At 45.2% G+C, this 26,360-nt stretch overlaps 2 pseudogenes; one reads left to right on the top strand and one right to left on the bottom strand.

Moving 5' to 3' along the window:
* Nucleotides 1-14,210: 14,210 nt before the first annotated feature.
* LOC136642313 (5S ribosomal RNA) lies at nt 14,211-14,326 on the bottom strand (annotated as a pseudogene).
* Nucleotides 14,327-16,394: 2,068 nt separating this feature from the next.
* On the top strand, nt 16,395-16,508 carry LOC136643468 (5S ribosomal RNA; annotated as a pseudogene).
* The last annotated feature ends 9,852 nt before the right edge of the window (nt 16,509-26,360 follow it).

The raw sequence follows: 26,360 nt of genomic DNA, 5'->3' as shown, positions 1-26,360 counted from the left end.
ATGCAAAAGTGTCTCACTCTCTTGGTCATGACACTAGTCATGACACTAGTGGTTTCTATCCAAATTCCACTCATACAGACATCAACCATCTTTGAGACTGGCAGCCTAATAACTGTGAATATTCACCTAGCATCACTAGGTATTGTCTACTAGGTACAGAGCAGTCAGTAAAGTCCAAGAGTGTCAAATGTTCTTTCATAAACCTGGTGGAGTTTCAGGGTAGACATTTGTCTTTATCAGAGAACACATCATCCCTTTCTAGTTCCAAGAAAGGATGTTCTAATGAAAGTCACATGACACTTGAATACATCTCCCAGTTCCCAAACCAGTCATAACTCTTGCATTGCTTAGGCCCAAATCCTAACCAACCTTCCAGCTCTGACAATAGCTGTGACAATGGAACATGCACTGCATCTGGGGTGGGGGGGGCTGTCACAGAGGCCTCCTCAAGGTCAAGGAATGTTTGTTCCCTTACCTCGGAGCTGAGTTGCCCTTAGGTCAGTGCTCAAAAGTTGGTTAGGATTGAGCCCTTAGATAAGTATCAATTTATGATGGCAGCCACAGAAGTGATCCCAGATTCTGTGACCAAATGCCACTAACAACAAGATGAAGACTGGGCTTGGCAGCAGCAATTCTCTGCAAAGGAACATAAGAACATAAGAACAGCCCCACTGGATCAGGCCATAGGCCCATCTAGTCCAGCTTCCTGTATCTCACAGCGGCCCACCAAATGCTCCAGGGAGCACACCAGATAACAAGGGACCTCATCCTGGTGCCCTCCCCTACATCTGGCATTCCGACTTAACCCATTTCTAAAATCAGGAGGTTGCGCATACACATCATGGCTTGTACCCCATAATTGATTTTTCCTCCAGAAACTTGTCCAATCCCCTTTTAAAGGCGTCTAGGCTAGACGCCAGCACCACATCCTGTGGCAAGGAGTTCCACAGACCGACCGCACGCTGAGTAAAGAAATATTTTCTTTTGTCTGTCCTAACCCGCCCAACACTCAATTTTAGTGGATGTCCCCTGGTTCTGGTATTATGTGAGAGTGTAAAGAGCATCTCCCTATCCACTCTGTCCATTCCCTGCATAATTTTGTATGTCTCAATCATGTCCCCCCTCAAGCGCCTCTTTTCTAGGCTGAAGAGGCTGAAACGCCGTAGCCTTTCCTCATAAGGAAGGTGCCCCAGCCCCGTAATCATCTTAGTCGCTCTCTTTTGCACCTTTTCCATTTCCACTATGTCTTTTTTGAGATGCGGCGACCAGAACTGGACACAATACTCCAGGTGTGGCCTTACCATAGATTTGTACAACGGCATTATAATACTAGCCGTTTTGTTCTCAATTCCCTTCCTAATGATCCCAAGCATAGAATTGGCCTTCTTCACTGCCGCCGCACATTGGGTCGATACTTTCATCGACCTGTCCACCACCACCCCAAGATCTCTCTCCTGATCTGTCACAGACAGCTCAGAACCCATCAGCCTATATCTAAAGTTTTGATTTTTTGCCCCAATGTGCATGACTTTACACTTACTGACATTGAAGCGCATCTGCCATTTTGCTGCCCATTCTGCCAGTCTGGAGAGATCCTTCTGGAGCTCCTCACAGTCACTTCTGGTCTTTACCACTCGGAAAAGTTTGGTGTTGTCTGCAAACTTAGCCACCTCACTGCTCAACCCTGTCTCCAGGTCATTTATGAAGAGGTTGAAAAGCTCCAGTTCCAGGACAGATCCTTGGGGCACACCGCTTTTCACCTCTCTCCATTGTGAAAATTGCCCATTGACACCCACTCTCTGCTTCCTGGCCTCCAACCAGTGCTCAATCCACGAGAGGACCTGTCCTCTAATTCCCTGACTGTGGAGTTTTTTCAGTAGCCTTTGGTGAGGGACCGTGTCAAATGCCTTCTGAAAGTCCATATATATAATGTCCACGGGTTCTCCCGCATCCACATGCCTGTTGACCTTTTCAAAGAATTCTATAAGGTTCGTGAGGCAAGACCTATCCTTACAGAAGCCATGCTGACTCTCCCTCAGCAAGGCCTGTTCGTCTATGTGTTTTGAGATCCTATCTTTGATGAGGCATTCCACCATCTTACCCAGTATGGATGTTAGGCTGACTGGCCTATAGTTTCCCGGGTCCCCCCTCTTTCCCTTTTTAAAAATAGGAAGATGGGATGTGGTTGCAATGGGGGTACATAAGTGATAGGTGCTGAACTTTCTTATGACCTATCTTCTAGCAGTGCTCAGGTGCTTTCCTCTCAGCCAGGGCCACTTCCAAGAGCAAAGCCTAGCTGTGGGAAATGAATCTGGAGGAAAAGTGGCCAGCTGCAGGCAGAGGAGAGGATTCCACACTCCCTCTCACTGTGTCACTTTTGTTTTTCACACTGGACTCTCCACCTCCATTTCTTATATGACTAGGGCAGTTCTACGTTTAAACATCAGGAACTTCTGCCATCATGTCGCGTTTGGCCCTAAGATGCACTCACTGCTGGCATCCGGTTTGATTACACATCAGTGAGTTAATGCAATAGCAGACCTTAATAACAAGACTTGCAGGTAGCGGCAAACATATTTCTGTGGCAACCTGCAAGAGCTTGCGTGGCGGTGAGTAATGCGTTCTGTCACCGAGAGTTGTGAGCGCTCTGACTGCTCGGCATGTGTTGTGAACAATTCGTCTGCACTGAAACCTGAAATCTTGCACCTGACTGTTCTAGTCATTATCAAGCCTAAATAAAGACTTTCTGGCACCAGCCAAATGGGAAGCATAAACCTGATGTGACTGATACTCAAAAGCCCAAACTAGACATGACATCCCTCCGTGTGGATCTTTTCCCCTGATTTTCTTTTTCTGGTAAATAAAAGCAGTCTTGGGAAGTTGCTAATTTGAGCATAATACCAGCAGGAAGAGGGTCCGTTTAACTCTTTGTCCATGACCTTTTTCCATGGAAAAATTGCCCTTTCACAGTGAGTACAGCAGTTTTAGAGGGAAGTCCATTCTGAACTGAAAAACAACCAGGGGGGAATGGATCAAGTCATTTTCTCTTTCCCACTATATACTGTATTCACTTACAGTTGCAACTTCTGAAAGCAGTTACCAAAAAACATCATCAAAGGAAAAACATCATCAAAGTCACAGGTGGCTGCAAGTCGCATCTGGTTTGGTCTGGAGGCCGACGCTTAGGAGCAGAAGGCATTCTTTTCTGTCTTTATAAAAGATTTTTGAAAGCAGTGGATGGAGCAAAGAGAAAGCTGCCACTGCAGGGTCATAAGGACTGTAATGAGCAGGGAAGGAACCGGCCTTAATCGTTCATGACTTCAAAATCCTAAACCTTGCTCGACTACAAAGCTGATGGGCAAATTGACTATGGAAGGAGAGGGGACTCACAGCTTGTATACACCGTGCTATTTGTGACCCTGAGCTACACTGCAGAATCTACTCCATCCTTCTCTTCTCACATTCTACTGCTGTTATCCCTTTCAGCTACATACAGAAAAGCACAGCAATTGACCCACAGTATAACAACCAAATTGCAACATGTAATGCAGGAGTGTAGAACCTGAGATCCACCAAGCTGAACACAGCCCAGCAAGGAGCCAATAAACTTCCCAGGCTGCCAATTGCGTAGTTGGGGGGGGGGTCACAGGGATACTGTGACCTCAGGCAGCACTCCATGGGTGGGTGGCAAGGAGTCCTGCTCCCCTCTCGGTCAAGTTGCTCTGAGTGAAGTGAAACCGGAAGTGGATCACGATCACTATTTGTAGTTTTTCTGAGATGTGGGGAGCCCAGAAGGAGAATCTGCAGGCTTCCTGCCCCCCCCCCCAGGACCAGCACTATTAAAGGTGAGTTTAAATATACTCTTATATCCTTGGCAGCAGCGCATTCATGGTGATCGCATTGCTGTCTTCATCATCGCCCCCCTTAAAGGGGTAGAAACAGGGCTTCCCTGGCTGGGTGTCGCAATGCCCCAGTTGGGAACCTCTGACTTAGGCTGTAATTCTATCTTAGAGAAACAAACACCTCTATAATGAAAAATGTCTTCCTTTTCCCCTCCCAAGCCTCCCGTTCAGCCCCTCCACCATCCAGAACAGGCACGCAACACAGCCTGTTTTGGCATAGCTGCGGAAGGGGGGGTAGGATTGAACTGTGAACAATCTCTTTGGCTGCCCTTTGGGGAGAAAAGCGGGATAAAAAACAAACAAATGTATTAATCAGTTAAACTAAATGCATCAGACAATTGGCAGGATGAGTTAATCTCAAATTTATAATATTCTCTTTTAATCTGACACTAATTGGATCTTCTCCATGTGCTTTTTTTGACTCAAGAAGAGAGCTGAAATAAATATTTGAAAATATTCAGAACACACCATATTGTCTCACTGCACTGTCTATTTTTTAAATGAGTAATTTCAAAGCAAAGCATAATTTTGGATCTGAAATTTTTAACTCCAAATTGGGGATATGAATGCTTTGGCTTCAGCAGGTCTTGATTTGCTTTAGACAGGCTTCAAATATGCCATCTCATCAACGGTCATTGGTCAAATACTTCTTGATACTATTGCAGGTTATCTGTCAAATGCTCCATTTGATACAAATCAAATAAATGATTTCTGATAAATGATAAATGAAATCAACAGTAAATGCTTTTCTGCTTTGTGAAAAAAAATATTTTAGCCTCAAGATATCTCTGTACTAATATACTGCTGCAGTTATTCGTCAATCAGTGGTGATGCCCCCTGGCTGTAGGGGCAAACCCTTGATCCCTAGTACTCTGTGATTGTACTGCTCATGCTACCTCTTGAACTGACCACTTTAGGAGTATTGCCCCTGAAGAAATGGTTGATGATAAGTGTTTCCTTTTTTTTTTTTTTAGGTTCCTTGTGTTTTTCTGCCCCCTTTTTTTCTTTATCTGTATCCCCAGGAGGGACTGTTATTTATGTTTGTATTTTTACCCTCCCTTTTCCTTGAGTTGCCCCCATGACATTACATCAGAATTGGTCCTGAAGTACATCCAGAAGCAATTGTTGGGTGATGCATTGGTCATGGGGATGCAGCTTTCATACAAGTTTGTGGAGATGGGGGGGGGGGGCAATCCCTAGACACCGTAAAACCCATCCCTGAAGATAAAACTAGCAATTTTGCAGCAACTCTAACCTCCGTTACAGGAAAGATTATTCCCTAAAACAATTTTACATTTGCATACTTGCTTCCTAGCACACTAAAGAGGCTCATTTAGTCTGTCACAATGTGATTATCTGTTCTAAACCACCTATTGTCCATTACAAGGGAAATAAGCATAATAGAAAAAGTAATACACAATTTATATTTTAACACAAGTGCTTCTCTCCTCTGAGAACAAGCATATTAATTGTACTGAGTCTCCCGTGTTATTTTGCATCATTCCCCCTCCTTTTTTAAAATGGATAAAACAAATGTTAAAATCTCCAATGAGGCAAAAGGAGGGGGGGAAGCGAAAGAGGGGGAACAGAAACTACGCACGGCTGCCAGAAACCGTGGTGTGTGGGGAAAGCCGTCAGCCACAAGCCATGAAGGAATACCAAAGGTTTTACTGAGAAATAAAGATGTAGGAAAATCTCTTATGACATATATAAAGAGCCCTTTTCTGATTTAATTAGGAGTTACCCATTCTGATAGCCAGCAATGCAACAGCACTTGTAACGGGGACCACTTTTCATCACGGCCAACCACATGGCGAAAAAGCAGGAAAACAGGATTAAGACCTGTTGTAAAGGGGCAGCTTTGGGAACCAGATGGCCTTTCCCTGCTCTGAACATGTCATGTTTTGTTTTCTTTCCAACACTAGTTTCATTGAATACTCCCTGCAACCCAAAATCAGAATACCATATGTTATGATGTTTTTTCCCTTATCATAAAACAAAAATTTCTAGCAAAACTGCATGTTGCGTACCTACTCCACCCAAAGACAGTCAGTATGGCTATGCAATGCAAGACACGTTAAACTTTTGTCACTACCAAGGCATCAGTTTGAAATGAAGGGGACTCCTATGAGCGCACCGGAGCAGACAACATCTCTGCAGTCAAAATGTTCTCTCTGGAGTGACAGCTCAAAGGCGGAATATATATATAGAGGAAAGGCCACGATATAGAGATCCTCTTGTCTTCAGCATGTGTAAGCCACATGTCAGCCATTGCACGGCGTATGAGAGTAGAGGTCAACCACTTTGGGCTATGCGGATTCTCAAAACTGGAAAGGGAGGAACCACCCCTGGTCAGGAATGGAAGGGTAAGCTGATTATTAACAAAGCAACACATTTTGCTTTTTCTGAGGGTGCAAAGCACTTTAAGAACTATCAGGAACATCGTCCTTACAGCAGTTCTGCAAGATAACTATTATTATCCCTGTATTGCCACTGAGGCTGCAGTTACTTCCATTCAAGGTACAGGAAAGATTTGAATGTGTTGATTGGCAGCTCAGAGTCCAATCCTGAGCGGCCTGGTGCACAGGGCTTCCACAGAATCCTCAGCGGGCTGGGCAGCCTCTGCTCCCTCTTTGGGGGAAAGGGATATTTTTCCCCTTCCACCAGGTATGGAGAGTAGCCCTGCAATTGGGCTATTTGACTCTGCACCAGCGGGACTCTGGACCCAGCAGAGCTGAGCTCCACCAGTCATGCCCTCCCTCCTGTCCCACTCCTTCCTCCACCATGCCTTCTCCCCATCCTCCCCCAGCCCCACAACGCCTCCCGCCACGCTCCCACTTACCTCTCTGCCACTCAGTGCTTGCCCAGAGCTCTGGGTGGCGGTTGCCTGTCCTCTGCCCAGTGTTGGCTCATTGCAGGCTCGCTCTGAGCCAGCGTCCACACTGGCCGGGCGGTATGTTTTGCAGACATGCCGTACAGCATATTTGCAACACTGCGCACCAGCAGTGAACCGGTGAGCCAGGTTCAGGGTCAAGCCCTCAGTCTCTTACAGTTCAATTCTATCCACTACTGCAAAGACTGGGACAATTGCCATAGCCAAAGCCCATCCAGAACAAAGGGGGAGGAAGAATGCCAAAGCCCACGCAACATCACGCTTGCACAGTCCTCTCAGTCATACTGCCAGCAATCATGGAAACCCTGATGCGCCCAGTATCCACGGAGCGGCAGCCTGACATCCGTACAACGTCAGCTCAATATGCAAGGAGACACTATATCTATTCAGTGTCAGTGCTAGTGGCCAGACAAAGCACTGCCAGCGTGAACCAAGCAAGGAGCAGGGGCAGATCAAATAAGTGCCACTGCTGGGATGGCAACAGCAACCCCTAGGAATGAGCAAGGCAGTTTCACTTGACTGGCCAGAAAGCATCCATGGTGGAGACAAAAGAAGAGGGGCAGGCAACACTACCCACAACGGCTAGTCCACAAAGTAGCTGTCTTAGGCACACTCGGACCTCTTCCTCCTCAGGCAATGAGCACTGCAAACAGGCACCACTTTACTGGGAAGCTATAGCCCATATATAGCCAGATAGTCAGAGGCAGCACTGCGTCTGCATGGGACAATCATGGGACATGCCTGTCACACAGGGCACCTACTGCATGGCCATCTCATCCATTCATTTATTTAAGCAATATTTATCTCACCTCCCCCCCCCCCAATAACTGAGACTCTCAAGGAAGCCTACATCCACACCTACCCCATGCCCTTTTGCATCATTGGGGCACCTGCCAGAGTGGCTGTCACTATGCTGCACTCCTCTTCCCCCTGCAACTGTCTGCCTTATGCACCCTGGTAACAGTGAGCAGGGGGCTCATGACCACGGAGGAGTGTTCCCCTACCATTGGAGTGCAAGGGGTCAGAAACAGAGGATCTAAGTGCAGAGAGGCCACTCCCAAGCCCGCTGAGGTGAAAAACAACAAGGGTGGGAAGAAGGGATTCCTATCTACTAATGAAGAAATGAGAAATGTTATCAGGTCAGTTTTTTTATTGCACAGTCTCAAAGGCAGAGCAGCATCTGAAAGAACACAAGAAGAGCCCCGCTGGATCAGGCCAAAGGCCCATCTAGTCCAGCTTCCTGTATCTCACAATGGCCCACCAAATGCCTCAGGGCCCACCTTCAATGCTTCAGTGGCCCACCAAATGCTTCAAAGTGGCCCACCAGTGCTTCAAGAAACACAAACATCAAGCTGAACCATCTCCTCTACCAGCTACAAGCTCATAGCTCATGGTCTTAGATACTATGCTATATCTTCCGAAGCTACTGTTTCCCAAACAGAAGTGACTTGTGGGAGCATTCCCATGAAAAAACAAAGTAATTTCAGAAGTGGACCTCCAAGACTGATACAGAGATGGCACATGCAGCAGCTATTCACACTGAACATTTTTTAGATTTAAACTAAGCAAAGCAGTCCCATTTTTAAACATAAATACGCTACTCTAATAGCACACAGGAAGGATAATGATGATTACACCTTCCTTGGGATTAAGCCTTCATAAATACAAAGTAAATTGCATTATACAAATGCAAGAAATAAAGCTTCTGATTCAGAAGAACACAGATTAGGATGAAACGGCGATGCAAGGGGGAGAAAAATATGTATTGCCTGACAGTGTAAGTTAAGAAACACTGTGCCCAAGGTAATGGCTGAAATTCATTACCTTAAATTTGGGCGATGTTGTGTAATTGTTAACCTCTGTTGTTTAGTTCAAAGATGCCTCTGGTGAGATATATCGGACACCATTTCGGCTGTTTCGCTTAGAAACTGTGTGCGTGCCCTCACTTTCGAATTATATTAAAACAGCAAAATCAATACCAATGGCATAGCTTTCACAAGTTATAATAAAACACCCTAAAATATTCCCAGAATACTTCTATAAATAATTTGCTTAGTGTACTTATGTTAAAAAGCTTGTCAGTTACGGCACTCTGAAAAGCTGTAAAATTACATGCCATCAGTATTTGGATTTGATAAACCTCCTCCTGCTATGGGTCACAGAGAGCTATAGTGTGCACCTCAAGAAATCATTATTTTTCCTTAATAAATAAATTACTGGCCTATATTTCATGTATCACTCAGGCCTGCTGGTATCAAGGGCTTAAATAATAAATAACAAATAGCTCAATTCATTTATTAATAATAATGCATCACTTTTTGGTCTTAATATATATCCCAGGGAGCATATTGACTTGTAGTCATGTGAAAGGACAAATGGCTGGGCCACTGGGAACATTTAAATTTTTCCAGTTTAAGAAAACTGAGTCTTAGCCCTGACAGCCAGCTCTGCTTTGTCAATCGCTCAGGCATTGACAGTGTCATGATTGGCGAGTTTCAAAGCTGCAAAAACACTTTAAAGCTGTATTAGCTAATGGAGATGATTTCTTGCGCTGTTTCTCAAATGGAAAATGTACTCACAGAGTCAACTAAGAAATATTGAGAGGGAACTCTGAGCACAGTCGTATCGGAGGCTTTCAAAATCATGTACCTGAGACACATTAAAGAGCTATGCCTGCTTTGGCAATAAGGGGTTAGATTCACCAAGAATGTTAAGTCAAAAGTCCTTACCATCCATAAGAGGGATACATTTTCATTCAGCTTCCATTTACCCCAATACACCTGATGCCTGTACAAATTTGGCCCAGGAGTAGCAATGTGGTCTCAGCCAGATAGGACACAACATCAGAAGATCCACCCAGAGGTTGATTCCTGAATGTACAGTACCCCAACTCAGGGTGCAAATGGGGCAACTCAGCACCTCATTGGGGGCCCGGTGCATGGCTTTCCTCCAGGGCACGGAGCAATCTGGTGCTTGCACTGATCAAACAATAAATAGAATTGTGAAATAGTGGGATCAGGAGATCCTGTTGACATGTTGTGATCCTCTGTAGGAGACATACAACTAGATAGTATTTCATGTGATGCACTGTTTCATGTGAACACTTATATGGTGGTGGAATGTGAGATTCGGGGAAAGAGGTGCACTGTGGTAGTGCTTGTGGATGAAAGTGTTGAAGGCAGGAGTGGAGGATTCGAACAGCAAGCAGCCCCACTCAGGGCCTGCCAAATCATGCGGCTTCAACAGCAAGAGAGCAGAGGGGCAGGAGAGCAGTGGATCAAGGGTGCCCTTTACCTTGAGACCACCACTGCCTCCCTCCAGCCCACTGCAGATGTGAACCACACTGATCCACTTCCCATTCATTCAAAGCAAGCAAGTAAGGGATCATTTGCTTCACTATCCCCTGTCCATGAGGAAGGAGCAGGGGGAACGAATCAACTCATTGTTGCCCACACCAAACAAATCGCATAGGAAGAAGTGAACCACTCCACGACCCCTTCCTCTCGTTTATTCCTCACATGATTCCTTTAAACGTAAAGGGACTATGCAAGGAAGAAGTGAGAGGAAGTAGCTACTTATCTTGCTCCTTCCTTGAGACAGAAAGTGCAGTGTATTCCGAGACTCTCCATATGACCTGCACTGTCTATTGATTAAGATGAGTAGGTGGGAAGTAGCTGAGGTAAAAGAAGTTGCTGAGACAGTTGCTCCTAATGTTGCAACAGCACCAAGTAGGAGCATTATTTCAGTTCCGGGAGCTATGATATGAGGTTTGGGATGAGAACTTGAGGCCATGAGTATTAGAGAGTGGCCCCACAACAGTGTTTCCCAAACTGTGAGTTGGGACCCACCAGTGGGTCATGAGCCGATTTTGGTGGTTGTGAAAAGTTTTTGAAACATAAAAAATAAACTTTGTAAGCACCATTGCCTGTTTTGCCAAAGAAAACTGTCAGCTGGAATGCTAACCTGTGGTATGAGGTCACCGTCATACTCCCACATTAAAATACAAAATTTTCCGATTTTCTCTCATAATTGGCATGCTGCAGATCAAGTGTGAACCCAGTTTCAGCCTTTTGTCTGAAGTCCCTAACTGCACATCTTGTTCTCCAGTTCAGCCTTCTGGGTGCCATAGAATGACTGTAAAGATTTGAAGGAGCAGTCCTTGAACTCCATTTCTAGGGAGAGTCTAGCAAATGTCTACCCACACATATATGTAAGATCTCTAGCAGCCCTGGGAGTGCAAGACCTTTATCATCATCATCATCATCATCATCATCATCACCGGCGCACACCTTGCGCTAGGGCCCACAAATGTGCCTTAAGGCACATTTGCAACAGTGCGCTCCAGTAGTAAGCCGGCGTGCCAAGCTCAGGATTCGGCTCTAAGGCTACAATCTTATGCACACTTTCCTGGGAGTAAGTCTTATTGAACACAATGAGACTTACTTCTGAGTAGATCTGCATAGGATTGTGCTGTAATCACAAAACAGCACAATCCTATGTGCTAGTGAGATTGTGCTAGTCAATCTCAAAACAAAATGATTCTACTCTGCTAGATCTCCTTGGTGGAAGGATGGGATACAACCATTAATTGCCGTACGTATAACTGGCATTTTGATAGTACAACAGTAAAAAGATCGACTGTATTAATGTTAAATGGGTAAAATAATTTAAATATGCATTTTGTTTGTTATTTTCATTTCTGTATCTTATTTGATATATACTAGCAAAAACTGTTGTTGCTGCTATTGTTATCACCAACATCATCATCCTGCCCTGAGCCATTACTTTTTGAAGGACAATGTTGATCTCCCCTTCTAGCCTATTGCTGCCACAAATATCGTGGCAGCCCAAACTTCTCGGTGGTCCTCAAGTAATCCACCCGAGAATGTAATGCTCCATGTACACCGTCTCAAGATGAAGGAAGATGGTTGACTCAGCTGTGCTCATGCAAGCCCTGTCATTGTCAGTGGAGGGGAATTAGCTCTTCTGACACTCTCCTTGGCAGGAGCAGGTAGAGATTCAGAAGCCCTATGTTCATAAGCAAACAACCTTTGCCCTTACCTGGAGGGGGAATCTTTTTGCTGGATCAGAAGGAGAGCACGTTGCATTCTTATCCAAAGCTTCTGACATCCCCTCTGGAAAGTGAAATGAAGCAAGACAAGAGCTCTGCAAATACATGAGATCATTGAGGATATGCACATACAAAATAACTCCCACACCAAACCTCTCTAGACACCTACTAGCCTATACATAAAGACTTTTTCTGTTGGAAGAACAAATATGGCAGCCTTCAGTTCAGTTCAACAGGCCACCCCTCCAGCTTCCAAAGGAAGATATTTATGCAGCATGTGAAGGGAACATAGGTTGCAAGCGCCTACAGGGTGCATGTTATGTGTTGAAAGAAGCCTGCTCCTTAGAACCTGTCCTCCATTGTGCAGTGCAGTTCTGTTTCTCAACAAGATTTTAGCTAGAGGGCAAGTGACCGCACATATCTAAAAATACAGATGAGAAATCTGGCGCACTCTCAGTGACCCAGTTTAATTGGGCTCTTGATGGTTGCGGTGGTGGAGTCACCTTTTGCCTGAAACATTCCTCGCACCCGGCGTGCCATTGCTCCTTTTGTGATCTGTGCAAGTTGTTCTTTCATTGAGCCTTTCCTTCAGTTGCCCTAGCACCCCCCCAGCCTAGAGCGTAAACACATGCCAGAAACACAATAGGCAGTGTAGTCTTGATCTTTGTTTAAAGAGCAGGGTCAGCCTCTCGCTGTGAGCAGATTTTTTTCATCTCTAGGAACAGGTTCATGTCTATGTTTTGCGTTCCAGTGACATATTCTGGATTGCCAACATGTGCGGCACATCTGCTCAAACCATGGATTTATGAAGAAACCTGCATTTAATTTTACTGGACCTGAGCATTGTTATTGCTGTGTTGTGCCTCCCCCCCCAGCCCCACTCTCCCCCCTTTCCCTCTCTTTAACTAGAATGGCTATATAAAAGCCCTGATTCCAAGTCATATAATTTTATGGGCAAGAGGGAAAGCCCCCCAAAACAGTCCTTTGTATAGCACCTGAGCTCATTAAAAAAATCCCCAAATTCCATAACTTTACATCACCATGTGCTGCATATTGTATTTAGTACCTAACAGCATAATTTAATTGCTTGGAAGCCTCACAGGGCATGCTGAATGTACATCAGGGAAATGATGGAACAGGTGGAGCTTGCTGCCCTGCACTTGATAATCATAGGTTGTTAACCTCCATGCAGCACAGCTGATGCAGACCTGGGTGGGGTGGGAGGGGAGAAGCGGTTCCAAAACCTGCATCTCACTCTATTGTTTGACCTCAACATGTAGACCAAGAGCCTGGGCATCAACCAACTGCAGTTCGAACCTACCACAATACCTTTTGAGTTTGACCAAAGGAGACCAATGCTGAACTGGGATCACTTGGCAAACAGGGCATCATCTGTGATAGATGAGAAAGGTGGCACTCGCATCAAGCAAGTTAATTCATAAGGAGCAGCAGTTGTTATGGCTGAAAAACAAAGCAGACAGGAGGGGAACAACAAAAGACGCAATGGTATGGACTCCTCAAGGAACCCTCTTTTGTAACTTGATGGCCTCAAATTGCTCATCTCCAACCCCAAGTGGGTGCTTCAATTGTTATATACTCTATCAATGGTGTGGTAGCTAGCCCTGGAGACCAATGGCTCAATTAGCAGTTGGCTCCTTGATGGAATTTAGCCATGGAGTTGATGAGGACAGCTCAAGTTGGGGACCCTTCTTTTGTGTCTTGGATAAATTTGTTTACAAGTCAGGAAGCTTCCAGCATGTGGCTCTTGTTCACAGGTTCATATATCTGTGCAGCCACTCATGGAATTTTCCAAAAGAAAGCCAGGTAAGGCTTCTCCCAAGTCACCTAGCAAGAGTGGGTGCTGATTGCTCTGATAAATCAAAAGTGTTATCTTCCTCAAGGCCTGTGAGATCTGTGGTGGCCTCTTGCCATCGGTCCAGCCCCAACTGTAAGTTGCATAGTGGCAGGGTGTGAATTAGAGTGAAACAGGAAAAGTTGGCATTAAAATAACTTTGTCGGCTTGTCTGAGTGTGGGTGTGAATGAGTATGGGGGACGATGATGTCACTAGGGTTTGCATCACCCAGTGCAGGAGAACTGCATGTCACCCCTATGATGGACATCTTCCTATGCAATGGTTGTGGTAATGTACAGTCACTCTGCACCTGCTGCTGGTGTTGTGGCTATAACTTTTGATAGAATGGAGATATTTCAACACGGTTTATTTCATTGTGTTCAGCATGAAAGTTCTCATGGATTGATCTATAACATTATGGTGGTATTCAAAAATAACAAGATTTTAAAAATTTGGGTTGGCAACCTTCAGTCTCAGAAGACTATGGTATAAGCCTACAGCACCTGGTATTCCCAGGTGGTCTCCCATCCAAGTACTAACCAGGCCTGACCCTGCTTAGCTTCTGAGATCAGATGAGATCAGGCATGTGCAGGGTATTGTTGTGCACATGAATCTTGCTGTGAATGACAAGAGCAGGTCATTTACTGCCCTCAGGAGGAAAAACCCTTAGGGAGAAGTTCTCACATTCTTTCGGCTGGCAAGTGCTGCTGGGAAACATGCAGACACAGGAAGTCAACCAAAGGAAGATGGGTAGTCCTGGAGGGGGGACTAGGACCAGTTTGGCCTTGAAGAAAACCCTGAACTGTGAGTCTCAAGTGGATGGAAATTGTACATGTGTTGAAACTCATGAATGTGCCTGATGGATGTATTTTCCCATGGAATAGCTGCACATTTGGTTTGAGCTGAAGAGAAATAAAAGGGTTGTCAGGCATCAATGGCATGAAGTGCACTTCCAACCAGAAGGGCTCTTAAAGCTAGTAGTGTGGGTTGCAGGGAAATCCTGATCAGAACCAGGGCATGTGGGGAAGGGGAAAATCATTCTTTCCTTGCATGCCATTTTCTTTCAGAAAACTGCACCCTTGACACTGCAGTTTGGTCCAGAAGTGGCAATTTGTGGAAATTGCTGCTTCTGGAAGAAATTGCAGTATCAGGAGGGCAGTTTTCTGAATGAAAATGGCATGCAGAAAAGAATGGACCTCTTCATCCCTGTATGCCCCAATTCCAACCAGGATTCTCTCCCACCCACCCACCCCAGTTTTGAAAGAAAAGAGGCACTTCTCTTGCTCATGAATTTGTGCTGTATGGAAGCTTGGCCTTTGTGTTGCTGAAAACTGGAGTTGGAGAGGGCTAGGGAAAAAATTCCCCCTTCCCAAAACCTTTGAATTAAAATAATTTTGCACGCAACCTCACACAACTATTTTTCTTGAAATATGGTATACAAATCTAACAAAATTTCAGCAAGATTGTCAAAATACAGGCACAAAATACAGTTGCAGAGGACACCTGGACAATTGGTCCTTCAACCTGCTTTACCAAATGTGGAGGAATGGATGAATAAACTCTGAGATTTTGCAGCCTTGATGACCAAGATGCAATCCTCCATACGCTTACCTGGAAGTAAGCCCCACTGAACTCAGTGGAACTTTGTTCTGAATAAATATGCATAGGCCTGCACTGAAAAGCAACATCAAATTATGGAAATAAGGAAATATCATGGGGAAAAAATTAGGCTGGAAAAATAGATGGACTTATTTTTTGGATTTATTTGTAAAATTAACCAAATTTGTCCAAATGCTAAATGCTGATTTACATTATTGTGGTAATTTTTCTATATCTTTATTCTGCATCCTGATGACCCAAGCAGCCTGATCTGGGCTTCTCTTCCTCCTCTGGACCAGGAAAGGTAACAAAGGAGCTGCCCCAGTATGAATCCTGAAACTGTACATATAAAGACTTGACCCAAAATGAACTTGCAAGACACATTCAAAACCTGCCATCATTCCATGTTTTGCAGTTTGGATTCTGACATCCAAATATAACCACCAACTACCAACATTCTTCATTTGATTCCCAGAATCAAAAGCTACAGTTCAGTTGCTCTGAATTCTTGTTACCTATTCAAACTTCAGTTCAAATTAATGAATGAAATTAGTGCAAAATCTACTAAGTACTGCTTAATCTCAGCTGTCAGATACAACCTGCTACATTGCCAACCACTGACTAATATTTCTCTTCAGCCACTGGATACTGTCAAATGTTGGCTACCACCTCTCAGATATTTATTGGACCTGTCTTTTAATTACAGGGGTAAAACAAAGACAGACTGATTTGAAATCTGATATTGCATGTTACTGGTTTAACTGGTATTTTATTTATAGGTTTCATTGAATTCTGATTTTAATATCACTACCCGCTCAAAGAACTTGGAATGGGGTAGGCTAAAAAAAATCAATAAAGTTTCTTAATTAACTTCTCATTAACAGGCTAAGCAGGAGATGCTTCAATTAGAATCTGCAAGAAGAGAAGATAGACAGGAATTTACTATTCGGTCTTGAAGCACCGAAGTAAGATGAGCCTTTATGTGTCCCATTTTAACCTACATTGTGCTCTTCTGCTGCTGTGAAGCAGTGGCCAAGAGAAGATGCTTGCTCAGATATCAATAGTCACTGCCACATACCAACTGTTATCCTGCACATGCCCAATCTCATCTGATCTTGGAAGCTAAGCAGGGTCAGGCCTGGTTAGTACTTGGATGGGAGACCGCCTGGGAATACCGGGTGCTGTAGGCTTATAGCATAGTCTTTCGAGACTGAAAGTTGCCAACCATAGCAGTACCAGTGACCAAGATTTGACAGTTCACAGGAGGGTCATGGATGTATTTCTGGGCCTGGTTGCCACTGCATGCCCACGGTTGTGCCCCCAACATCATGCGCAGGCAGTGAGTTTAGGTGAGATAGGAAAATGTAAGATCCCAGGAACTTTCAGGGCCCCCTTCTTTGACTCCTGGGCCCCCTTCCTGACCCTGGGTCTGGGTACATATTACCCCCTTTACCCCCCTCTCCTAGGCCCTGCTGGCTAGCCCATGAGCCAAAGCAGCCTGGGACTAGGAGAGTCCCAGACTGTGAGGTGAAGGACCTGGGTGATGTAACCCCCCTTGGCCACTTGGGCTGGGCTGACATTGCTGAGGCCAGACCCCGAGGTGCCCTGCCGCTGCCTCCTGTGACCCCAGGGGTTCCCCATGTCCCAGGCCTGACATTCTTGTAGATAAGGAGTAAATACGAAGGGATAAATTTGATTTGCCGTCTCTTCCTTTTATCATTGAAAGCAACCCCACCAACCTATTTAAGACCTAACAGCCTGAGCAGTTTGAGCAGTTTTTAACGTTTGAGATATTCCAAAACTTCCTGCTCTTTGTGGAATGGTTTCTTTCCAGTCTATGTATATTCCTGTGCCTTCTCCATGAGTTGCTTAATCAATGCAAATGATATTCCTTCCAGGTAACAAGTCTGTGGCTCATTAGTCTCTCATTAACAAGGGAGAAATAATGATGCAAAATATTTTTTTTTCTTTGCCTGCAAGAGGTTCTTAATAATATTTACTTCTTCAGACTTCCCAGATATATTACATTCTAGATGTGACATTACTGATAGAGTCTGTGCTGTGATCAGCCAGCTAGGACACCTACAGTAGTGTGTTTGGGTAGTTCTTACTGAAACCTCTTTGAAATTGCCACTTTGAAGCAACATCTGTTGTTCCAGAGCCCCATGCATACAAGAACTGCTGGCTGGAAAGCTTCCCAGCTAAATTGTGTTTATTTACAATAAATAAGTACATTTGCAGAGCTCTGCAAATGTGGTTGATAGCATGTAAACGATGGCTACTGGTGAGCATTACAGTGGACATCTGTTGCCATAGCGAATGTGCAAAAATCAAAAGAGTGATTTTATAGAATCACTTGAGGGCTCATATGATCCAATGTGGTCCAAGTGGCTGATGGATTTGGGAGAGCTGGATACCATAGAATGACCCCACATTTAATGGGGCCACAGCTTGCCCTGGGAGCACAGGAGAGTGGCTACTAGGCTCACAGCCATGCTCCAGTCTCCCAGAGACCATTTATGAGAACTGGCCTCCTCCTCATGAGATCTGTTTTCACAGCTTCCGAAATGTGCGTGTTGTAGTGGCCCTAAAGAGACAGGGCCATTCCATTCTCAAGCCAAACTGAAGTGGTTGCCTCGGCCAGTGGACCGGCAGGGTTACCCAGACTAACCCATATGTCCACCTCTATTTCCCATCCTCCACCTGCTCCCTAGTTTTAAAACAAATGCCAATGCTTAGTCCGCCACACTCCTATCCTTCACACCTCATCTTCCACTCTTCTTTTGTAAATTCAAGGAGGAGAAGCAGCATCTGCTGTGCTCATTGGTATAACTGGGGGGGGGGGCAAAATGATAAGTACTGCAAGTGCCACAATGTGCCATGTAAGTGACCCCTCCCATTTGTCCTCAGAGCCATTTCAACAACAACACACAGGAGAATGTGTCTGGTTCAGCAACAGCATTGCCGTAGTTGCCCTGAATGTGCCTCCGATTGTGCCATTTTGCCCTCTTCTAGCTATGCTACTGGCTGTGCCGTCAAGAATGGGGGGGTGTAGCACCTGACCTCCGGCATCAAGTGCTCTTTGGTTGACCCTGGAAAGAGGCCTGTCACAGCGACTTTAACCACAGTGGCTGTACATAGTACCACTTTCTCGCACCCCCCCCCCATTTTGAAGCATGCACAAACAGCATCAGTGTGTGAGTACTACCCAGCCAGAAGCCTGGCAGCCATCTCTGTGAACTTACGAGGCACTCATATGAGAGCCACCATAAGGATGGATTGCACTACGGATTCATTGTGAGGACTTAGGAAAGCCGCCTTCTCCTAACCTCTTTCCCCCTGTAAATAATTAGCCGTCTACCTCACAGGGCTGTCGTGAGGATAAATGCACAAAAGATTTAGAGCTAATTAGAAAAAGTGCCAGGTAAATAAGTAGTTGACATAGTGCTCAATTTGCTAAAGGACTGGTGTTTAATCAGGCAGAATAGAAAAGATACCTATTATGCAGCAATGAGGAAAGCGAATTTGGTTATCAATGTAAATATTTCCAGGCACTTCAGACAGATAGTAGCCTAATCACAGAATGTGCAATCCAGTTGGGAATTAAATGCTTAATTATGTGCTTAATTCCAATGAAGGACTGTGGCGTCCCTAACATTTTCTAGGTTGGACAAGATGGTTTTAGTGCTCCATGCACATAACACTCATTGACCCCACAGCAGGATGCAGTGTAAACTGTGTTGTAATGACTCAGCAATCCAAAACCACTATTCAGTTCATTATATACTTTGCATACAATAAGGTTATAAACTTTAATTCCCAGGTATATCATTTGTAGGCATGACCCAAGTTTCTTCTTGGAGATAAGACTTGGAAGACCAGAGAAGGAGTAGTCCTATCAAGAAGAACGCTTGCCCACAGTGATACAGTCATGTTGCTCCCAATTATTTCTTGATGTGTGCTGGTCTATTTTGAAACAGATAAATGCTCACCAGCTTGCTTTCATCACTGTTGTGATTATAATACTTACAACCCAACCTTGTGCATATTCACTCTAAGGCCCACTGAGTCTTGCAAGGTTTACTCCAAAGTTAAAGTGCATAGGACAGGATCGTCAGTAAAAATGGGATCACCCAGGTTTGCATCACCCGGTGCAGGAGGCCAGCATGTCACCCCCAGGACAGATCTCTAACCATGCAGCGGGCAGGGCAACACCCTGGGCAGTGGGTGCGGTGATGTACTATTGTCCTGTCCCTGCTGGTTTCATGGCTATAACTTTATAGAAGACAGATATTTCAGTGCAGTTTGTTGAATTGCATTCTGCATGCAATTGCAATTGCACATCAAATGATATATAACGCAATGGTATTATTCAAAAATACCAAGATTTTAAAAACTTTGGTCACCCCCCAAGTTGTGTCACCCCCCTCCCCGTGCACATCACCTGGTGCATCCCGTACGCTCCATGCCCCCAGTGATGCCACTGGTCAGTAACCTCTAGAGAGTGCTTTGAGCATTTCACACATTATCTCAATAACCCTCACAATCCTGTAAGGTAGGTCAGTGCTGTGGTCCTCATCTTGCAGATGGTGAGCTAATACTACATGCAGCACCATTATGTGCATTTCTTTTCAGAAGTGGGTCCCTTTTTGGGAGAAGGGCGGGATAAAAATAAAGTTTTATTATTATCTCCACTGATTTTAATAGAACTTGTTTCCAAGTAAATATGTCTAGGCTTACAACCTTACGGCCCAATCCTATCCCCCATCATGGCTTCCAGAACTCGTGCTCTGGCAGCAAGATGTGCTGCACGGCTATCATAAATGGCCTGCCAACAGTGCACAGAACTGAGTGCTTCTACCTCCTTGCTACAGAGGCCAAGTGGACAACAGCAGGGGCAGGAGCGCCTGCCGACTCAGGTAGGTTGGCAGGATGTGGAACAGGGCCGGGGGCGATCAAAAGAGGCAGAACAGGGGGTGGGCTGGGAGTATGACAGAGGCTAGAGGGGGTACACCTAATACAGGCAATTTGTGCCAGATGCTATCCCCTCTGATAGCAGCCAGGACAACCCCTTCGTCGCCTTCTGCCAGCTAAAGAGCTGGCGCAGATCTGAAACCCATAGGAGACCATGCCACAGCAGAATAGGATCAGTAAAACTTTACCTTACTTCCCTCAACTGTAGCATGATGGCATCCCCCACTCTTGCAGGATGCATCTCAAGCCACCTTGACACGGCTGCATCAGTGGGAGGGGGGAGGAGCAAAGGATATAGGATTGGGACTATAATCAGTTTGTACCTGAAGCAGGTATTCAACTAGAGACAGAGCCAACCTGCCCATGAGGTGGCATTTTGGCTGGGGATGCTTGCTGTTTCATCCGCTCATCTGCCTCCACCACTCCTTCTCCCCTACTTCCTGGATTTGAAAAGGAAGAAGGGAATGGAACAGAAGAGAAGTGGAGAGAAAGTGGAGAGTGGTGTGTGCTAGAGCATCTCACAAAGGGAGGGGGAGGAAGAGGAGAGGTGTCTGGCATGCTGCCAGGGGGGCAGTACTGGCACAGTGCCTAAGGAGGTCATAGACTGTCCTGACCAGAGGCTTCCTGTCTTGTAGGTCACACTCTGAAACACCACATTATACAAGCTCTCATTTGCATTGTGAAACTGGGTTGTTATAACCTGTGTTATAAAAGGTTGTTATTTTTGATAGGCATTTCCCATTACATTTTGTAAATAGGGGCAAGGTTGTGCTAGATTTCTAGTGACCCCAAAATTCCTACAAAGAGCATCTTTTTTTCTCTTCATGTCTACGATGAGCCACTGTTGCTTTTATTTCCGACAAATTACCTGGTTCTATATTTAACGTCTTATTTATCATTCCTTGCCACAGAGCTTCTAGGACAAACTTTTTCTTCTCAGTCCAGACTGTATTTCATTCATTCTGCAGCTGGAACTCAATGGAGGTCAAGAAAGCTGCCTTTGCATCCCTTCCCTGTGGGTTTATTTATTACTTCTCTTGCCTAGTTAGACTAAAGGTTCTTCAGTAGTGAGACAGCCTTATTTGGGGCCTCATATACACCACCATTCCTGACAGCAGTTATATTATGTTGATAGAAGTCATCCTAGCCATAGAAGACAGCTTCCTGCTTTAGCATCTGCACTGGCTGCTTATGGCCTTGCAGATGCCATTTCAAGGTGATGGGTTTGACCTATCAAGCCCTAAATGGCTTGGACCCTGATATATCTTAGGCCAGTGGTTTCCAAACATTTTAGAGGTGCTACAGGCTACTGCCTGATTTATAAATGTCACGGGATGTGGCTATAATGGTGATTGGGCAGCAGTACTCTCCCCCGCCCCCCATAACAGCTTATTTAACCCTTGTTGCACATAGTCTCATCTGCCCTATCAGTTTCATGAACCACCAAAAACTGTGTCGCGGACCCACAGTAGCCAGCCAAAGGATGCCTTTAGGTGGTACCCTCTTGATGGTAAAGTGGTGTCATTCCACTCCATATGGTACAACCTCCTCCATATGGAAACTGCGTGGATCAGTTGTGACTCTATCTTCTGAAAGCAGTTTAAGAAGCAGTGCCCATCTGATCCTAAATAACTGCTTTGAGAACTTTTTCTTGAAAAGCAAGCAGTACATATATATATATATATATATATATATATATATATATATATACCATGATCCTCATCATAAATCAGCAAACCTTACTGCCTAGTTGGTGCGTCTGGGATGGCAAACTTAATCTGCATAGGCACAAATGAGATATAAATGTTTTGCCTGAAATTTGTAGTATGGAATAATGTACGCAACAAAGGGCGCAATCCTAACCAGGTCTACTCAGAAGTAAGTCCTATTGTGTTCAGTGGGGCTTACTCTCAGGAAAGTGTGGTTAGGATTGCAGCCAAAATCTGTGATGAGACTGAACATATATTGTGGGGTTGATGAACACTACACTCATCTCTCATCAGCTACTTGATTGTTTTGCCTTCCCCAAAGCCTGCTTGTAAAGGCAGAAGCAGAGACACACATCCACATCAACATGAAGCAGTAGCCACCGTCTGCGATATGCTCTTGACTTCACTGGTATCAACATGTCAACATTCTACTACAGAGATCTCTAAGCATCGAGATAGCAGAGAGTGCCACATTCTTTGGATTATATTGCAGGATTCAAGGAAGTTCAAGTGGAAGTCATAGTGGAAAGGTATTTACATATGCACTTTCGATTGCCTTGCCGTCAACGAGTATGGCTCTTCCTGTGCTGATTTGTTGATCTTTCCATGGAGTGTGGTTCACTGCAATGTCAGAGCTTATTGGCAACTGCATCCTGTCTGCAAAGCAGAATGTGGATATATTTGGTTTGGGGTAAAGTAGGAGGTCAGGTTAAAAAAGTTTGGCAAGTAGACTAATAAGCCACATGTCCTCTACGGGCCACTGAAATTCTGCTTTGAGAACTCCCACATAGCTCCTTTCCCCTCCCAGCTCCCTGCTGCTGGTTTCTGGCCATACACTCCCATCTCCCATCTCACTTTGCCGTTTCCTAGGAGATGGCATGCTGCTCACCCCACACCTCATCTCGATGCTTGTGTGACATCACCAGGTCAGTACAGCCATAAAACACTGCAGCGGAGGCACTGGAGTTATGGCTTGACTCATTGCAATATTAGCAAATCCTAAAGGACGTGTGAATCGGACGACGGACGGTGAGGTTTGCTTTTTCATTACAGTTGTTTTGATGAGAGCTAGACATAGTGTCATTGAATGCAGACATCCTTAAAAAAAACAAAACAACAGACTGCAGAAGCTGTAGCAACAGAGGGCTTCAGATAGGCTTCAAGAATCAAGACATTTTGTTTGCTGACACAGGCTGACCTTTTAGTTGCACCGTAACGCCAAACACTGTTGAAACAGGTCTTGAAAGTATGTATCATCTGGGTAAGATGGAGGGGTGGTTTGAACCAGGGCCCCCATGGGCAGTCTGCAGAATCTGACATCCTGCTCCACTGGGAATGACTGGCCTGAGCCTTGCTGCTCCACAGCGCCCTCCTGGCAGTGGCAGGGAGGGAAACTGCAGCTTGTCAGTCCAAGAGCGTGAGGAATACATTTCCTGAAAGTCAAACGCTATGTGAATCAACACTATTGTTGACCTAACAGGCAGGGGGAAAGGCCACTGATGGGTCCAGAATGCAGTGCTCCTATTGGGGAGAGTGGCTTTCTCTTGTGCTGGGTCAAGGAGCTCTGTAACAATTCACTGCTAAAGGAAGTTGCGTTATCCAAGGCATTACTGTACTGAGACAGATTGGCGAATGGTCTGAGTTAGTATCAGGCAGCTTCCTGTGCTCCTAACATCTGCTTACTAGTCAACCAATAGATCAATTTATGACTCCCATGGACTTCTCCAAGAGTCTTGTTAGTCACTGTCACCTCTGAGGCTAATAATATTGCCCATGGTCCTGTTAATGATTGTGTTCGGGGCAGAGGCAAGAGAGCCAATGAACAGCAAAAACAAATAGCAGCTATGACAGCTGGTAATGGGTGCAATTGCCCTCCTTTCTCCATCACACACAGCAGTCACCAACCATTTTACCTAGTGGACTGTCTCAGTGGTTGCTCCTGAGGGGCAGGATATAGAAAGTAAGGGGCAGCATAGTGAAGCATAGGCGGGAGGTGACACTGAACTGAGGGGAATTGACTGAAGGTTTCTCACCCCTGGCAGCTCATGTATCTAGCAGCATTTTTCTTCTTTTTAAAAAATGACCATTACTTGGCCTCTCAGTCCACTGGTTGCTCTCTCTTTTTTAACAACCAAAATACTAGATCCCATTCTTCCCAATATTGTCCTAGAAGTACATTACAAAAACATCAACAAGTGATGAAAGCCTTGAAACAAGCGGCTCCTGGAAGGCAGTTCTTGTTAGATAAGATTTGCCTCTCACTGGAAAGTTTCTCACGCTGCTGGGCCAGGATGCAGACCGTGTCTCTCGGAGCCAAGCAGTCAGATCTGCAGGCTCTTCATTCCATTTAATGGACCTCTGTTATTTGAACAGCTGGAGATGAAATGAGAGGTTGAGGATAATGGATTCTTTCCTTTCCTTACCTCACACCCCCCTTCCCAAAACCCATTAAAGAGACATTTTGGACTGATTTAATCTTGGATCAAGATAAAAAGATACAGTTCTGGGATTTTCCAAGATCAGAACTCAAGCAATCCAAACCAATTCATCACTCTTGAAAAGGGAGATCGCTTTGGGCTATATAGCAGGGTCAGGGCTCCTGTCCCCTGACACTTTCTAAGCTGGTAATACTTTGACTTCCGTGTAACTGCAAAATATTGCTGCCCTAACTTAGCATTTATATAGTGCTTTTTGAGTGCTCTGAGCCCTTCACATGTATTATTGTGATGCAATCCTTACAACAACCTTGTAAAGGTGAGTAGTACCCCCCATATTGGAGCTGAGGAAGCGGAGGCTCAGAGGGAGTGGCTTGCCTAAGGCTATCTAGTGAGTCCCTGATTGAGGTGAAATACGATTGGGGAAAATCTTAATTCTCAATGGGCAGCCCAATCCTGAGCTCCTGTGGCACGTGGCTGTGGTGGCACCGAAAATGGCTACCGCCGCATCCTGCGTGCCTCGAGCAGCCACTGGCAGCACCTCAGGAGAAAGGAACTTTCATCCCCTTCCCCTGGGTAAGGGAAGTAGCCCCACAATGGGGCTACTCGTTTCACCGCCAACCAAAAGGTCGGCAGTGAGGGAGGAGCATTTGTGTTGGACGGCAAGCCCTGCACGAATGCTTAGGATCTGGTGGAGCAGAGCTCCACCTGTCCCACCTCCCTCCCTCCCCCTAACACACCTCCCCCTGCCCTCTCCCCGCCTCCCACCTCTCCATCACACTTCCTCCCCAACCTCTCCCCACCCTCTGCCAGCTCCAGCCAGGGCTGGGCTAGCACAGGCGCTGGCCTGGCATTAGGGCTCGCAAACGTGCTTTATGTGCGTGCCGACAGTAAGCCGGTGCACCGAGCCCAGCATTGGGCTCTCAGTCTCTGACAGCACAATCCTCTGCCTGCCTTTTCAGAAGTAAGTCCCATTGTTCTTAATGGGGCTTGCTCCCAGGAAAGTGTGTCTAGGATTGCAGCTTTATCCACTACATCAGCTCTCACCCCAAACATGCCCTATTCTGGCATCAGATTCACTATCTTACAGGGGAGAGGATGGGCTCATTCCCCTATACCAGTGTTTCTCAAACTGTGGGTTGGGACCCAGTAAGTGGGTTGTGAGCCAGTTTCAGGTGGGTCCCCATTCATTTCAATATTTTGTTTTTAAGATATTAGACTTGATGCTACCATGATATATGACTGCATTTGGGGAAATGTTACAGACCTGTACTTTTAACAAGCTACTGTGTATTTTCTTTTAACAATGATAGTAAATGGGACTTACTCCTGGGTAAGTACGGGATTGTTGAAAATTTTCCTGCTTGAAGATGTCACTTCTGGTCATGACATCACTTCTGGTGGGTCCTGACAGATTCCCATTCTAAAAAGTGGGTCCTGGTGCTAAATGTGTGAGAAGCACTGCCTTATACAGCTCTTTCTGTGTGTTACAGTTACTGCCAGGTATTTCTCCTTTCTCTCTGTGCTTTCTTCCTTTGCCACAGAACTGCCAAAACAATAAAAAGAAGGAAGTCAACATCAATCTGACAGGTTGTCTCCTGCTACTCTGATGATCAAAATGATCTTCCTTACACTACACTTTTCTGAACTTGACATCTGTCCGAAATCTCAAGTCATACATACTCCTCTTCCATTAATGTGAGTCATCCTACAGATGTCCTTTTGCTACTCTTAAGAGTCATGTCAGAAACAATCATTGACTTATTGTCAACAGGTTCAGCCTACCATGTTAATGGTGCCTTCAGAGCTTCTCTTTCACCAATCATCTTGTTCTTGCATCTGAAGCATCACCACAAAATAACTTAACAATGTTCTGGGATATGAGGAAGGCAGGGAGAGGTGAAAGCCTGTGCGTGCTTTAGCA

This window comes from Tiliqua scincoides, chromosome 2, assembly GCF_035046505.1.
Source record: "Tiliqua scincoides isolate rTilSci1 chromosome 2, rTilSci1.hap2, whole genome shotgun sequence".
Classification (NCBI taxonomy): Eukaryota; Metazoa; Chordata; class Lepidosauria; order Squamata; family Scincidae; genus Tiliqua; species Tiliqua scincoides.
The sequence above is the reverse complement of the archived record's forward strand: the minus strand, read 5'-3'. Positions and strand labels throughout refer to the sequence as shown.